Source organism: Macaca nemestrina, chromosome 15 (genome assembly GCF_043159975.1).
Source record: "Macaca nemestrina isolate mMacNem1 chromosome 15, mMacNem.hap1, whole genome shotgun sequence".
Classification (NCBI taxonomy): domain Eukaryota; kingdom Metazoa; phylum Chordata; class Mammalia; order Primates; family Cercopithecidae; genus Macaca; species Macaca nemestrina.
The window spans coordinates 30511202-30526430 of record NC_092139.1 but is presented as its reverse complement, the minus strand read 5'-3'; the positions used below and the strand labels follow the sequence as shown (position 1 = coordinate 30526430).

The window sequence follows — 15229 nt, the reverse complement described above, 5'->3', positions numbered from 1 at the left end:
GTCTCAAAAAAAAAAAAAAAAAAAAAAAAGATACTTTGAAAAATGTAAGTGACTTTCCAGATGGCAAAATACTATTTTCATTAGGCGGAAACAGTAATAGCAAAGGTCACTAAGAAATGAGTACTTAGTCATACCTCTGAGTCTCTGCTTGCATAGCCTATTATTTCTCAAGTAATCCATGAAGAAGGTTGAGAGAATGGACTTTCACACCAGACTGCCTGGTTCTTATCAAGCATGTGACTTAGTTTGTACATTTGTAAAATGGGGATAATAACGGTATTTCTGGAATAGGTTTCTCGTGAGAATAAAGGGAGCTTGGTATCAGCTCTTAAAATACTGGCCATGTTGGCTCCACTAAGCTGTTATCACCATTCCTGAGCACACCCAGTTAAAAGGTAGAAAAGGGAGAATTTGAACCCAGTCAGTGTAACTCTCAAGTGTACATTTTTTTCTTTTATTTTCTTTTTAACCACAGCCTTTAATGTACATTGTTAAAGGCTAAACCAGGCCAGGTGCAGTGGCTCCCATCTATAATCTCAGCGATTAGGGGGCCTGAGGAGGCAGTATCTCTTGAGCCCAGGAGTTTGAGACCAGCCTGGGCAACATGGCCAGACTGTGGCCCTGTCCCTGCCCCATCCCATCCGGACCCCACCCCATCCCCATCTCTACAAAGAATAGACAAAAATTACTCTGGTGTGGTGGTGCTCACCTGTTGTCCTAGCTACTCAGGAGGCTGAGGTAGGAGACTTGCTTGAGCCCAGGAGTGTGAGGCTCTAGTGAGCTATGACTGCACCACTGCACTCCAGCGTGGTTGATAGAGTGAGACCTTATCTCAAAAAGAAGAAAAAAAAAAAGAAAAGGAAAAGAAAAAGAAAAAGAAAAAAGAACAACTAAGTTATAAACTAAGCTGTGTAGCCCAGTGGTTCTCAAATTATTATTTCACTCACTAGTAGTATCACTAGAGAGCTTGTTAGACACGCAGATTATCAGACCCTATCCTCCTATGCCAGATCTTCTGATCAGAAACTCTGGGGGTGGGGGTCAGCACTGTAAGTTTTAATAAGCTCTCTAGGTGATTCTGATGCACACCATAGTTTGAGAATCACAGTTCTTATAGGCTCCGGTGGGCGGGGTGTTAAAAAAAAAAAAAAAAAGAAAAAAGAATGAGCCGCTCGCTCCCGTCTCACCCGGAGGTGAGGAAAACTGGGATTTAACTGGATTTACCACCGCCGCCGGCTCTTCAAGCCAGGGGCGGGCCGAACGGCTGGCGCGCAAGGCCTGCTGGGGCTTGTAGTCCAGACCACTCCCGCGCTCAGGCGCCTGCGCTTTGGCTGCTAACTCGCTCTGGTAGCTGTGGTCGGGGCTCGGGACCGGCTGCCATCTTAGTCTAGGGACTGAGGAGTCGCCGCCGCCCGGAGTCCCGGTAAACACCCGTGGGCGAGCTCGGGGCAGTTCTCGGGAGAGGGAGGGAGTCCGGATGAGAATGTTGGGGGAGAACTAGGGTAGAGGAGTGGGACGCGCGGGTCGGGACCCCAGAGCCGCGGCTGCTCTGTCTCCCAGAGCCGGTGTCTGTGAGGGGCGCGGGGAGCTCGGGCTACTGGCCCGGGCCGGGCGGTGGGGGTGGGTTATCTGGACGTTCGGAGGGATCAATGCCTGGCACAGGCTCCCGAGGCCTTCGCCTCGCGGGCTCCAAGTTGTGAAAGGGCTGGGCCACGACGGGCGTGGGTACGGTCCGGCCCCTCGCCCCTCATCCCCGCCTGGGGCCACTCTCCAGCGGTTCGGCCTACGCGCGGGGCCCGGCGGCCCGGGCCGGCGCGGGCTACGTGGCCCTGTGAGGGGCGTCGGCCGGGTCCCCCGTTACCCAGCTGTCCTTCCCGAGACTTCCGAGCCCCCAGTCGCTAGAAGGGCCCAGCCCAGCGGCTACCTCCACTTCTCTCTCCCACTCCCCTCCTCCTTCCATTGTCCCCCGGCATGGTGGTCCCGGCCCCGGCGCCCTCCCCGACGCCCGCCACCGTCGTGGCGGCGCCGACTTTTGCAGACGTGGAGCTGTCACTGCCCTTCCTCCGGAGAGTGCCCTTTTCCTTAGCAGAGAAAAGTAAAAAGAGCCGTTGAACGTATTCTAAGGGTCGAAACATGATGACATGACTTTTAAGTGGAGAACTCAAGTTTTCCAAGACAGTTCCGGGCCGCGACTTAAAAGAGAGAATAGCAGGATTTGTGCGCCCAAGTAGACGCTGGGCCTAAAGTTAGTTGGACATGTAACCAGGTGAACTTGTAAAGGGCCAGGAATTCATTATCCCCAATAACAACGCAACCTTGTTTTCTTGGTTGTATTCGTATCCTAATCTTACTACATTTTCTGCCGTTCTTCCACATCTGCGATATACTTGGTTTGGAGTGGGGGATGGGGAAGTGTGAGATTTTTGCCTTGAAAATTAGTAAGACCCTGGAGCCAGCCACCTATCATTGCACTTAGTTGGGTTCTCCTGCATCTTTTCCTAGTATAATTCGATCTTCAGGAAGTATGTAAAGGCAGTGTATTTCCATTCTCAAAATCGGCTAAGGAGTTATTTATCAGTTCAGGTGAAGTTCTCATGGCAGATATGGTGAGAGCTTGCTATGTGTATTTTACAGGTTTTTTTTTTTTTTTTTTTGAGACGGAGTCTCGCTCTGTCGCCCAGGCTGGAGTGCAGTGGCCGGATCTCAGCTCACTGCAAGCCCCGCCTCCCGGGTTCACGCCATTCTCCTGCCTCAGCCTCCCAAGTAGCTGGGAGTACAGGCGCCCGCCACCTCGCCCGGCTAATTTTTTTTTTTTGTATTTTAGTAGAGACGGGGTTTCACCGTGTTAGCCAGTATGGTCTCGATCTCCTGACCTCGTGATCCACCCGTCTCGGCCTCCCAAAGTGCTGGGATTACAGGCTTGAGCCACCGCGCCTGGCCTTTACAGGTTTATTTAAGCTATAATTTATTTTTAAAATTAAGAAATGGGCCGGGTGGTGTGGCTGACGCCTGTAATCCCAGCACTTTGGGAGGCCGAGGCGGGCAGATCACGAGGTCAGAAGTTCGAGACCATCCTGGTCAACATGGTGAAACCCTGTCTCTACTAAAAACACACACACACAAATTAGCTGGGCGTGGTGGCAGGTACCTGTAGTCCTAGCTACTAGGGAGGCTGAGGCAAGAGAATGGCTTCAGCCCAGGAGGTGGAGGCTGCAGTGAGCCCAAATCTGGTTGCTGCGCTCCAGCCTGGGTGTCAGCGGTGTCGGAGTGAGACTCCGGAAAAAAAAAAAAAAAAAAAACAATGGGATGGGCGTGGTGGCTCACGCCTGTAATCCCAGCACTTTTGGGAGGCCCAGGCTGGCAGATCTCTTGAGCCCAGGAATTGGAGATCAGCCTGGGCAACATAGTGAAACCCCGTCTCTACAAAAAATACAAAGATTAGCTGGGTGTGGTGGTGGGTGCCTGTGGTCCCAGATACTCAGGAGGCTGAGGTGGGGGAATCACCTGAGTCCTGGGGGTGGAGGCAATGGTGAGCTGTTACTGTGCCACTGCACTCCAGCCTTGGGTGACAGATTGAGATCCTGTCTCAAGAAAGAAAAAAAAAAATGGAAATGAAGGTGGAAATTCTACTGCTTCTTTGAACCGTGAATGTGTTTAAGTTTTGTGAGTCCAAAAGGAATTGCCTTATATTCAGCATACAAGTCAAGTCACCAAGGATATGATATGAAATTACAAAAATGAGTACAGACTACTTCAGTGTATTCTAGAATCAAACATTTCTACATTCTTTTTTAAAAAATACATCTTTTTTTTTTTTTTTTTTTTTTTTTTGAGATGGAGTCTCGCTTTGTCACCCAGGCTGGAGTACAGTGGTGTGATCTCGGTTCACTGCAACCTCCGCCTCCTGGGTTCCAGCAATTCTTTTGCCTCAGCCTCCCTAGTAGCTGGGACTGCAGGCACGTGCTACCACCCCCGGCTAATTTTTTTTTGTTTTTTAGTAGAGATGGACTTTCACCATATTGGCTAGGCTGGTCTCTAACTCCTGACCTCGTGATCTACCTGCCTCGGCCTCCCAAAGTGCTGGGATTACAGGCATGAGCCGCCTTGCCTGGCCCTAAAAAATACATCTTTTCACCTATTGGGAGAGACAGACAAACCAGTAGTCCCCAAATTTGACCATTAGAATAATTAGAAGAGCTTAGAAATTCCACGGTCTCACCTTCTGAGATGGATTTAGTAGGTCTGGGTTGGCTCCAACCAATTTATTTTTAACACATGCCTTAGGTAATTCTGATGGTCTTGGGAACCACTGAGGGCAGATGGTACTCTAGACTTACCAAGGAAAGGTCAAAAAACTTTGAGACGGAAGAGGAAGTGGCCAATTCTGTGTGTGTGGCTGGGTGGAGGATTGGTTAGAAGAGGCAGGATTTGCCCCTGAACCCTCATTGGGTCTTAGATGAAGAGTAGGAATGTGAAAAGCAGTGGGGGGCGGTGGGGGTGTGGGGGCGGTGGGGGCGGAGGGAAGAGAGAAGGACAGGGTAGGCTGAGTGAAGGCCTTAATGCTGTGTGTAAATTCAGAGGATTGTGGAACAAAAATGATTCAGGGAGTAGGGAGTGGAATGGGGAAGGAGAGCATTTTGAAACACAAGGTCAGAAAGGTTAAAGGAAGCAAGTATATGAAAAGTTATTTTTTGTTGTTGTTGAGACTGGGTCTCACCCAGTCACCCAGGATGGAGTACAGTGGCAGGACCTCCAGAGCTCAAGTGATCTTCCCACCCCAGCCTCCCTGAGTAGCCGGGACAACAGGCATGCATCAGCACGCCTGGCTAATTAAAGATTTTTTTTTATAGAGACAGGTTCTCTTTACGTTGCCCAGGCTGGTCTTGAACTCCTGTGTTCAAGTGGTCCTCCCACCTTGGCCTCCTAAAGTGTTGAGATTACAGGTGTAAGCTACTGTGCTTTGTCTAAAAATTTTAAGTATAATGCTAAAAATTTGGAATTTTATTTTGGTAGAAATAGATACAGGGCTGGGCTCAGTGCCTCACGCCTGTAATCCCAGCAGTTTGGGAGGCTGAAGCGGGTGAATTGCTTGAGCTCAGGAGTTCGAGACCAGCCTGGTCAACATGGTGAAATCCCGTCTTTACAAAAAGGAAGAAAAAAAAAAGAAATAGATAAACAGATTTTTAGACAGGGAAATGATGTGAGTACATATGTGTTTTAGGAAGATTGCTGTGTACTGCAGGACAAAGATAGGCATCAAAAAACAAAAAAAGAAAGATTGCTCTGGTGATGAACGAAAGGATGAAAGAGTAGCTATTGCAGAAGTCTAGTTGAGAAGTAACAAAGCCTGACCTTGGAGAGAGGTTGTGGGGGTGATCAAAGGATTGGATTTAGCTTTTTACTAGTGCAGTATTGTTGCCATATTTTTAGATGAGGATTTTTTTTAGAGCTAGTCTGGGTAAAGGGCTCCTTTTCTGTCAGAAGAACCCATTAGCAAGTCTAAATTATATTGCCAGGTTATATATGTTATATATAGTATGAGAGTGAATTGTTCTTTAGCATCTTTGAGAAATTAGAAAGAACTATGTCAGGTGTAATTTGGAAGAGAACTTGGAGTTTGTTATTATTTTTGAGATGGAGTTTTGCTCTACCATGCAGGCTGGAGTGCAGTGACGTGATCTTGGCTCATTGCAGCCTCCGCCTCCTGGGTTCAAGTGATTCGTGTGCCTCAGCCTCCCAAGTAGCTGGAGTTACAGGTGCATGCCACCAAGCCTGGCTAATTTAGAACTTGGAGTTTGGACTGAGATTTATGTCTCTCAGTACTATTGGTCAAGGCTTGTTGGAAGTGTTTTTCTCTCAGCCTATAGAAACTTGCTCATTGAGTTTTAGAGTTGGAAGAAATTACAGAGATTATCTAGTCCATAATGGCAAATATATTTTGGTTTATCGGCCAGCTCTAATTGGAAGCTGCCAGTAGCACTGTGTTTGGAAGGATTCTGGTTGTAGGGGTTCTGAGGAATTGTATTATGGTTGATCAGTGATATCTCCTATGGACAGTTATCTAGTAGGTAGTAGATATGTGCCAGATACAAGCTATTCTTAGATTACTCCAATCTCTTATTTTCTGTGTTGTTGTTGTTGTTTGTTTGTTTGTTTTAAAGGTTAAATAATTTACCTGAAACTAGTTAAGAGTAAGAACTAGAACTAGCACTAGGTTTTGCAACTCTGAGACTGGTATTCTCTGGTTTACCAAGATCAATGTGCACTACCGAAGAGCTTCTGGTATTAGACTAGAAAAAGAAAAGGGAGATTTTTAGCTTGTGCCTCTTGACTGTTTAGGCAAGAGTTTAACAAGGAATTTTGGCCTAGAAGTGAGTTTTGTTGTATTTATTCTGTCTTAAGAAATTTGTGTTAGGGTCGGGCGCGGTGGCTCACGCCTGTAATCCCGGCACTTTGGGAGGCCGAAGCGGGCAGATCGTGAGGTCAGGAGTTTGAGACCATCCTGGCCAACATGGTGAAACCCCATCTCACTAAAATACAAAAAATTAGCCGGGTGTGGTGGCACGCACCTGTAGTCCCAGCTACTTGGGAGGCTGAGGCAGGGTAATCACTTGAACCCGGGAGGCAGAGGTTGCAGTGAGCCGAGATTGTGCCACTGCACTCCAGTCTGGCAAAAAGAATGAGACTCTGCCTCAAAAAAAAAAAAAAAAAAGAAAAGAAATTTGTGTTAGTACTGATAGGAAATAGTCACCTGTTTTGTTGTTTTGCCACTTTCTTTCTTGTTGCCTAACTCAGTTTTGGGTTTTGAGGATTGGTTTCCTTTATAAGAATTAAGACAAAAGTATGTAAGGTTATTTTTTTCTGTATTTATAGTACTTAGCCAAATTCTGGGCTCATAATAAGCATTCAGTAAAGGCATGTTGACTTTTATGGCTGTAAATGATACTGGCTTTGAGTCAATGTAAGTTAGTTAGGGGGTTCACAGAATTGAATCGCAGCATTCTCTGGTTGGGAGGTTGGCTTTCAGCTAAAAACGTTAAGTTGGAAACTATCCTCACAACTAGAAGCAGTTAACCAGAAGCTGTTCCTGCCTCTATCCTCCTCCAGTCTAGCAGCGTACTGTCCTTGAACAACTGTTGCCAGCTCAGCTCTTTTGCTTCTTTTCAGAACTGACTATATCCAGATCCTTGGTGTGCTTTTTCTTTTCCTGTCCCTAGGAGTCTCCAACTTGCAGGGACTATCATTATGGTGACCCTTATAGACTGGTGTATTTATATGGCCATCCTCATTTTGCCAGATAGCCATCATACTCAGATTGGTATCTTCCCATACTATGTATGAATCATTTTCCCCCAATTCTTTCTTTTGTCCTGTCTGCTCCGTTAAAAATTGTCTATCCAATGAAATTTTTAAAAGGGACTTTGTGCTTGTAGAGTCCCAAGGTCATTGCAGATCTGATGTGTTTAACTATAGAAGTCAGCTGGGCATGGTGGCTCACGCCTGTAATCCCAGCACTTTGGGAGGCTGAGGTGGGCAGATCACGAGGTCAGGAGTTCAAGACCAGCCTGACCAATATGGTGAAACCCCCATCTCTACTAAAAATACAGAAGTTAGCCAGGTGTAGTGATGTGCGCCTATAGTCCCAGCTACTCAGGAGGCTGAGGCAGGAGAATGGCTTGAACCCAGGAGGCGGAGGTTGGAGTGAGCCAATATCGTGCCACTGCACTCCAGCCTAGGGGACAGAACAAGACTCAGTCTTTTTTTTTTTTTTTTTTTTTTTTTGAGACGGAGTCTCGCTGTGTCCCCCAGGCTGGAGTGCAGTGGCGCGATCTCGGCTCACTGCGAGCTTCACCTCCCAGGTTCACGCCATTCTCCTGCCTCAGCCTCCTGAGTAGTTGGGACTACAGGCGCCCACTACCGCGCCCAGCTAATTTTTTGTATTTTTAGTAGAGACGGGGTTTCACCGTGGTCTCAATCTCCGGACCTTGTGATCCGCCCGCCTCGGCCTCCCAAAGTGCTAGGATTACAGGCGTGAGCCACCGCGCCTGGCCAAGACTCAGTCTTAAAAACAGACAAAAAACTATAGAAGTAATGTGTTAATGGACTCTCCTTCCTTTCTCAGGTACCATGCATTTCACAGTGGCCTTGTGGAGACAACGCCTTAACCCAAGGAAGTGACTCAAACTGTGAGAACTTCAGGTATGGTGACATCCTTTGAGAGAACTTGGGGGCAAGAGTGATGCGGAGGCCAAGCTCTGCTCATATAACTGCTGTGAGGAGAGAGCAGTGTTAATGCTAGCTGCATCAGTTGGTTGAACAAATAGGCAGCTTCACTTGATTCTGAAACCCAAAGCTGCCTCTGCAGGGATTAACCTGTGAGCCACATTGTGCTCTTAACTTGAATTTTCTGACTTTTCTGTTTTTGTAGATCCCTTACACATACGCATACTTTTTCTATTTGTGTTGTTTTATATACATTTACCTCTGTATACTATCTAGACGTGTGCATGTGTAGGGTTAAGAGGTGGGGAATGAAAAAGAAGACAACATAGCCAGGTGCAGTGGCTCATGCCTGTAATTCCAGCACTTTGTGGGGCCAAGGTGGGAGGATCACTTGAGCCCAAAAGTTTGAGACCAGCCTGGACAACATGGTGAGACCCTGAGTCCACACAAAATAAAAAAAAAGTTAGCTGGTGTGGTGGCGTGTACCTGTAATCCTAGCTGCTTGGGAGGGTGACGTCGGAGGATCACTTGAGCCCAGGAGGTTGAGGCTGCAGTGAGCCATGATCGTGCTACTGCACTCCAGCCTGGGCGACAGAGTGAAACCCTGTCTCGAAAAAAAAAAAGAAGACAACATAGTTCAGTGGAGAAAGAACAGAGGACTTGTAAAGAAAAGATCTGGGTTCTGATTTGATTTTGCCACTGACAAGCTGTGTGACTTTCAGCAAGTTATTTCATCTTGCCAGACCTCAGTTTATACATCTGTAAAATAGGTTAAGTATTGATTCCTATCTCCCTCCCTGTCATTGTTGTGTGGATCAAATAAAATAATACCTATTAAATCTTTAGTAAAGGACATGAATTCATGACTTAAAATGTTATCTTGGCCGGGCGCGGTGGCTCATGCCTGTAATCCCAGCACTTTGGGAGGCCAAGGCAGGCGGATCACTTGAGGTCAGGAGTTTGAGACCAGTCTGGTCAACATGGTGAAACTCCATCTCTACTAAGAATACAAAAATTTGCAGGGTGTGGTGTCGTGCACCTGTAGTCCCAGTTACTTGGGTGACTGAGGCAGGAGAATCATTTGAACCCAGGAGATGGACACTGCAATGAGCCAAGATCGTGCCACTACACTCCAGCCTGGGCAACGGAGTGAGAGTCTGTCTCAAATAAAAGAAAAAAAAATGTCTAGATCCACAAGGTGAGAGAAGTTGACAATAATATTGTGAAGGAAAACATGAGGACAAGACAGATCACTTTAAAAGGTTAGGAGAGAAGGAAGACTACTGGATAAGAAAAAAAATAGAACATAAAGTTAAGCAGTAAGAGAATAGGGAGTGAGTTAAGTTGAGCAGGTGAATTGTTAGATAAGAAAGCTGAATAGGAAGCTAGTGATAAAATAGAACTAAAATATGGTCCAGCATTGCCACTTTTGGGTATATATCCAAAGAAAATAAAATCACTTTTTTTTTTTTGGAGACAGAGTCTTGCCCAGGCTAGAGTGTAGTGGCATGATCTTGGCTCACTACAGCTTCTTGCCTCTTGGGTTCAGGTGATTCTCCTGTCTCAGCCTCCTGAGTAGCTGGGACTCGGGAGGCCAGGCGTGCACCTGCCACACTGGGCTGATTTTGTATTTTTGGTAGAGATGGGGTTTTTCCACATTGTTCAGGCTGCTCTTGAACTCCTGACCTCAGGTGATCTGCCTGCCTCTGCCTCCCAAAGTGCTGGGATTGCAGGCGTGAGCCACTGAGCCCGGTCCTGTTCTTTTTTATATTTAAGAGAAAGGAAGGAGATGGTGGGATGATTATAGCTACTATAAAACAATTTTAAAAATATTTAAAAGTATTATTAAAGTATTTAAAATATCTTTAAAATATTTCTCAGCATATCCATTTCATCTCAAGCTCACAAAGCAGTTCTTTGTGGAAGGGTATTTGAGCCAATATTCAGGAAACCTGGGTTCTAACCTTGGTATTACTGGTCACTTAAATTGTGTGATCTTGGGCAGCTCACTTAAATCTCCCTGGGCCTGGTTTCCTCAGTTACCTATTGAATATTTTGGATATGATTTCTCAGGTTCTTTCCAGCTCACTCTATTATATTCTGTGCTTTATGTGCTAACTGACTGATTTTTCACAGCTTTGTTGACATCACAATATATGACTGATACCAGAAATACCTTATAATAAGGCTTCGGCTGGGCGCGGTGGCTCACACCTATAATCCCAGCACTTTGGGAGGCCGAGGCAGGTGGATCACGAGGTCAGGAGATCGAGACCATCCTGGCTAACACAGTGAAACCCTGTCTCTACTAAAAATACAAAAAATTAGCCGGGCATGGTGGCAGACGCCTATAGTCCCAGCTACTGGGGAGGCTGAGGCAGGAGAATGGCGTGAACCCAGGAGGTGGAGCTTGCAGTGAGCCGAGATCATGCCACTTACACTCCAGCCTGGGTGACAGAGTGATACTCTGTCTCAAAAAAAAAAAAAAGAGAAAAAAAGGCTTCATAATATCTGATGCTTTATAAATGACAAATCATGTTATTTTAAGTTCTACTGTTTTTTTTTTTGAGACGGAGCCTCACTCTGTCACCCAGTCTGGAGTGCAGTGGCGCAATCTCGGCTCATTGCAACCTCTGCCTCCCAGGTTCAAGTGATTCTCCTGCCTCAGCCTCCCGAGTAGCTGGGATTACTGGCATCCGCCACCATGCCTGGTTAATTTTTTGTATTTTTAGTAGAGACGGGGTTTTACTGTGTTAGCCAGGATGGTCTCGATCTCCTGATGTTGTGATCTGCCCGCCTCGGCCTCCCAAAGTGCTGGGATTACAGGCGTGAGCCACCGCACCCGGCGTTTTAAGTTCTACTTTAAACACTGGCACCAAGAGAGACCTGTAGGAAACATAAGTAAGGAAAGTTTAAGTTTGTAATATTTGACAAGGATCTGTTGAGCTGTTGAGCTGCTGTTGTGCTAGGTTCCAAGGGGTACTCAAATATAAAACTCCTGGTTTAAGGATTTTGTCTGGAAAACAAACTCCCTTGCCAGTGATTGATTATTATAAAAAGGAAGTTGATAAATGTTATAAGAGTTTCATTGCATTGCAATTTAAGAAATTAAGTTCAGATTTTTTGGTTCCTTTAACATAATTGAATGTATTCTTTTTTTTGTTTGTGGGGTTTTTTTTTTTTTTTTTGAGACGGAGTTTTGCTCTTGTTGCCCAGGCTGGAGTGCAATGGTGTGATCTCAGCTCACTGCAACCTCCACCCCATGGGTTCAAGCGATTCTCCTGCCTGAGCCTCCCAAGTAGCTGGGATTACGGGCATGTGCCTCTGCACCCAGATAATTTTGTATTTTTACTAGAGATAGGGTTTTACCATGTTAGTGAGGCTGGTCTTGAACTCCTGACCTCAAACAATCCACCTGCCTCAGCCTCCCAAAGTTCTGGATTATAGGCATAAGCCACTGAGCCTGGCCAAATGTATTTTTTTTTTTTTTTTGAGACGGAGTTTTGTTCTCACCTAGGCTGGAGTGCAGTGGCGTAATCTTGGCTCACTGCAACCTCCTGGGTTCAAGCCATTCTCCTGCCTCAGCCTCCTGGGTAGCTGGGATTACAGGTCCCTGCCACCATGGCCAGCTAATTTTTATGTTTTTACTAGAGACGGGATTTCACCGTGTTGGCCAGGCTGGAACTCCTGACCTCAGGTGATCCGCCTGCCTTGGCCTCCCAAAGTACTGGGATTATAGGCGCCTGGCCTAACATAATTGAATGTATTCTGAGTGCTGCTCTATGCTATACATTGCAGGGACTCATGGTGAAAAAGCAATCTCTGCCCTCCAACAACTCGCGTTTTTTTTTTTTCCATGTCTGGAAATTGCTTACCCTAATAGATCTATCCTTCTGTCCCAGGAAAGAGAAGAATTTTAATACTGTGTCGTCACTTATAGGTTAATAATTCATCTACATATTGAGCTTAACTCACTCCAGAAATACCTAATAACTTGCTTGTTTTCTGAGAAAATGTTCATTATTTTACTGGATTCTACAACCTTTTCTTTGTCAGTTTCCAGATAACTTTTTTTTTTTTTTAGACAGAGTCTTGCTTTGTCGCCAGGCTGGAGTGCAGTGGCGCAATCTCGCCTGAGTGCAATCTCCGCCTCCCAGGTTAAAGCGATTATCCTGCCTCAGCCTCCCATGTAGCTGGGACTATAGGTACCCACTAACACGCCTGGCTAATTTTTTGTGTTTTAGTAGAGAGGAGGTTTCATCATGTTGGCCAGGATGGACTTTTTATTTTTTTAAGACAAGATAAGCTCCAGAAATAACCATCTGCATTTAGGTGAACTTTGGTTTGTTAGTCATTCATTCGTACAAAGAAAGAGTAGGTTCTACAATTTTGTCTTGATTATTTTTTCAAAGAATCAAATTCAGTTGGTCACAAAGGAAAGAATTTTAGTCTAAAGGATTATATTGTAGGAGTTAACAGTATTTACTGGAGTTAGGTTGATTTTGAATTTTGACTCTACTGTGTATTGGTAGTATGATCTTTGGCCAACTTGCCTAGCCTCTTTGTGCCTTAGTTTTCTCATCTGTAAATTGGGAGTGGTAATAGCGTATATACATAGGTATTATGTGTTTCTGCTTCAACAAGACTTGGCTCACAGTGTGAAGTGTTAGTTATTATTGTTGTTTTCATTATCATCATTACTATCAACCTTATCTTTCTTAAAGTTATGATCTGAGTTCATTAGTCATTCAGTAAACCTATTTAGGCTGAGCATTGTAAATTTAAGTATCTGCAAGGGCTGGATGAACATTTAGTAAGTAATGATATATCAGATTGGGACTTTAAGTGAACTAGGGAATTCATGCCCCTCCAAGGGAGCAGCTGTTAAAGCAGCTTTGGCTTACATTTTTTTTTTTTTTTTGAGACAGAGTTTCACTTTTGTTGCCCAGGCTGGAGTGCAGTGGCATGATCTTGACTCACTGCACCCTCAACCTCCGCCTCCTGGGTTCAAGCAATTCTCCTGCCTCAGCCTCCTGAGTAGGTGGAATTACAGGCGCTCTCCACCACGCCTGGCTAATTTTTTGTATTTTTAGTAGAGATGGGGTTTCATCATGTTGGCCAGGCTGGTGTTGAACTCCTGACTTCAGGTGATCCACCTACCTGGGCCTCCCAAAGTGCTGGGATTACAGGCGTCAGCCACCACGCCTGGTGTGATTTTTTTTTTTTTTTTTTTTTTGAGTCGGAGCCTTGCTCTTGTTGCCCAGGCTGGAGTGCAGTGGTGCAATCTTGGCTCACCACAACCTCTGCTTTCTGGGTTCAAGCAGTTCTCCTGCCTCAACCTCCGGAGTAGCTGAGATTGCAGGTGTGCACCACCACCCTGGCTAATTTTATATTTTTAGCAGAGACGGGGTTTCTCCATGTTGGTCAGGCTGGTCTCGAACTCCCGACCTCAGGTGATCCACCTGCCTCGGCCTCCCAAAATGCTGAGATTACAGGTGTGAGCCACCACACCTGGCCTTTTTTTTTTTTTCTTTTGATGGAGGTAAAAGTAAGTATGTGAGGTTATGTATATGTTGTTTAGCTCGATTTAGCCATTTCACAATGTGTACATATTTTAAAACATGTTATAGGCTGGGCATGGTGGCTCATGCCTATAATCCCAGCACTTTGAGAGGCTAAGGCAGGAGGATCTCTTGAGGCCAGGAGTTTGAGACCAACCTGGATAACATAGTGAGACCCCGTCTTTATTTTATTTCAATAAATAAATAAAACCTGTTTTACATGATAAATATATACCTTTTTTGTCAAGTAAAAATAATTTTAAAAATACTACTTAAGGTCTTGGGAATACACTCACAATGTATTGGTAGTTAATTTTTTTTTTTTTTTTTTTTTTTTTAACCAGTTGCTGTGGCTCACGTCTACAATCCCAGCACTTTGGGAGGCCAAGGTGATAGGATTGCTTGAGCCTTGGAGTTTGAGAGCAGCTTGAACAACATAGTGAGATCCCGTCATTATATTTTTCAAAATTAAAAAGAAAGTTTTCAGAAGGTTAAAAAATAAATTGAGGCAAAATTCACTGTTTTAAAGTGTACAATTCAGTGTTGGCTTACTATTGACCTCGGGGAGAGTACAGACCAAGTGCAGCCTGAACATCTTGATTTTTTTCTAAAGAGAAGCTGGAAATCAAGATTTTGTAAGAAATTTTTATTGTTAAATGTTGGCAACTTATGAATTCATAGTATAAACGCTGTGGGCCAAACAAATTACCACTGTGGGCAGAATTTTTCTTGTGGCTTGCCGCTTTACAACCTCTGATCTGGGGCTTGACTTTCTGCAGCATAACCCATGGTCTCTGCTGTCTGAGAAGAAAGTTCTTACCCACATAAAGATTTAACCAGCCTGGGCAGCATGGCGAAACCCTGTCTCTACAAAAAAGCCCCACAAAAATTAGCCAGGCATGATGGTGGTGTGCGCTTGTTGTCCCAGCTGAAGTGTGAGGGTTGCTTAAGCCCTGGAGGTTGAGGCTGCAGTGAGCTCATGTCGCTGCACTGATATCACGTCACTACACTCTAGTCTGGGCAACAGAGTGAGACCCTGTCTCAAAAATAAATAAACAAACAAACAAATAAATAAAACAGTTCAATACCTCAAAGCAGTCTAGTGCTGAATGAGAGGTACGTAGAATAATTATTAAGGCAGATAGAAGGAGGGAAGTTATTTAGTTATTCAGAATATGCCAAGGTACAGAGGCAGGAATGGACTTCAGGGGGTGGAGTTTAATTTTAGAGTGTTTGTGTGAGCCTGGTAATAGGCAAAAGTTTTGAAAAGTTGAATAGAGTCAAGCCTCTTATTTTGAATAACCTTGAGACCTATTGGCTGATAGGATTAAATGGTATTTTGTGAAGATTTATTTGGCAAAATTGAAGTCTGTCGTATTTACTATGGTTGGAGGCAGGGAGACTAGGCTATGGAGGTGTCAGTAGGAATGAAAATAAAGGGGGAA

The 15229-nt window shown here is 45.0% G+C and overlaps 1 protein-coding gene across 4 annotated transcripts in view; it reads left to right on the top strand.

Moving 5' to 3' along the window:
• Window positions 1–1324: 1324 nt before the first annotated feature.
• LOC105496239 (itchy E3 ubiquitin protein ligase) overlaps window positions 1325–15229 on the top strand; it is a 137496-nt gene continuing 123591 nt past the window's right edge. For all 4 annotated transcript variants that reach the window (XM_011766439.3, XM_011766437.2, XM_071079474.1 and 1 more), the window contains exons 1-2: window positions 1325–1423; window positions 8123–8199. The gene's annotated coding sequence lies outside the window, so the exon portion shown is untranslated. The remainder of the gene's footprint in view (window positions 1424–8122; window positions 8200–15229) is intronic.